At 39.2% G+C, this 1,990-nt stretch overlaps 1 pseudogene; it reads left to right on the top strand.

Moving 5' to 3' along the window:
• The window catches only part of LOC112644103 (protein NipSnap homolog 3A-like), a 2,805-nt pseudogene extending 1,095 nt beyond the window's left edge, over positions 1-1,710 (top strand).
• The last annotated feature ends 280 nt before the right edge of the window (positions 1,711-1,990 follow it).

The following is a 1,990-nucleotide window of genomic DNA, read 5'->3' as shown; positions in this document are numbered from 1 at the left end:
AGCATTTATGTTCAGTAATTCAACTAGTTAAGAAAACTCTTCTTCATGTAACTCATTCAGTCCATGTTTACCCACATTGTCCACAGCGAGAGTTTGACAGTAACTTCTTGAAATCTCAACCCAGGAAAATATTGGCTTCCCTCATAGCTTCTCAGCACAGAAACAAGGTTAGTTTGGTAAAGCTTGTTTCATAAAAATCATGGTGGCACAAGTAATTATTTCAATCATTCTCATTTAAATATTAAAAGATATCAACATTTTAAAAAATTGGCCAGGTCCTAGTTTCTAATAGGGAAACCGTAGGAGGAGGGACCCTTGAAAGACCGCTGACTGGCTGCCCTTCTCAACACTTGAAGCTGCCAGCATGATAGTCTCCTGATGGGTCTGGCCACATAGCCATTCACCCTCAGATGTGTCCGCCTTTGCTATGGAGGGCGGGGGGCAGACAATATGATGGAATACTCCGTGAGTTTCATACTTACGGCCTTAAACTTTTAAAGATAAATGAGTTTCCAGAAAATGTTACAAAAATCATTCATCTTTGAACAGCTGACTCTGCATTGGTTGGTTTCAGGAGTGCAAAATTTGGAGGCAGAGTAAATGAAGTGTTTCATGTTTGGAAGTGTGATGGTTTTGCTCATGAAACTGAAGTTCAGAAAGGCTTGATCAAAAATAAGGAATGCCCAGAACAATTTCTCATCCCAAATTTGGCTCTCCTTGCTAACCAAGAGTTTGAGATTACTTACGTGGTACCATTGTCCAAAACAGAAAAGCCTCCAAAGGAGTCCATGAACTGGTTATTTTCCAGATGAAACCTGATGGGCCAGCTCCGCGGGGTGACACATTAAGAGGGAAGTCACTGCCCTTTAGATTGAAGACACATAAAACCAACTGGTGTTCTCTGCCCAGAATATGGAGCAACCAGCAGAGCTCGTGTTCTTTGGTGCAATGAGTGTGGATAGTCGTGTAGCTGGGAGACATCAGTTTCATGAGAACCTCAGACTCATGGTGGCTGTTTGGGAAAATGTCAACTACGAAGTGTTACAGCAGAAGAAGCTTTGGATTCCTATGTCACCTCACCGCTGAAATAGTCTGCTACTGAAATATGAAGCATTTCATTAACTGCTCTAAAATGTGTCTGTTAAGGGGCTTTGATTCTCCCAAGAGATTCTCACTTTTATTTCGAGGAGGTGGTAGGTTAATTAGCTACGTCCCTTGCATTTTTGGAAGCCACCTCTGTCTTTTGTCAGCACCGCTTCAGGAGATAGTTCTGTTCATTTCCCCTATGACATTTGCGTATCTGTTAGAAATTGTTATCACTACTGCATGATCTTGATTTTTCTTTTGTTTCAGAATATCTCTTCTTCTCTATTTTGACAACCCTTTGCCTTATAACATTTTATTATATTCAAATGATGATGTCACATTTCCATGCTTGTGACAATATTTTAACCTTATTTGCACACAATGTCTATCTTTTCATCATGTCTGTTTTTCTGGTATTTTTAAACAATTTCTTTGCCCAGTTAAGTTTATTTTGTGATACCAAATGAGACTCACAAAAATTTAGATCAAATATATTTCTTTACTTTGGAAAAGTACAGTATCACCTGTGCCATCTGTACTAGTTATGGTTTTCACATTAATTATTAGTCGTTCTAACTTGGAAAATAATGTAATTAGGTCTTGGTATTAAAAAACTTTAGAAGACGTATTGGTTCATATGCTGAAGTGTGTTCATTTATAATTAATTTCCCTATTTTACTTCATTTTATTTTATTTTTTTAAATTTTATGTATTTAGAGAAAGAGAGAGAGAGGGAGAAAGTGGGGAGAAGGGTTGGCAGGAAGGGGAGGGGGAAAGGGAGAGAGGGAATCTCAAGCAGGCTCCCTGCTGAGCCAGATGTGGGGCTCCATCCTATGACCTTGAGACCATGACCTGACCTGAAATCAAGAGTCAGATTCTCAACCAACTGAGCTACTGAGGTGTT

Source organism: Canis lupus, chromosome 1 (assembly GCF_003254725.2).
Source record: "Canis lupus dingo isolate Sandy chromosome 1, ASM325472v2, whole genome shotgun sequence".
Classification (NCBI taxonomy): Eukaryota; Metazoa; Chordata; class Mammalia; order Carnivora; family Canidae; genus Canis; species Canis lupus.
The sequence above is the reverse complement of the archived record's forward strand: the minus strand, read 5'-3'. Positions and strand labels throughout refer to the sequence as shown.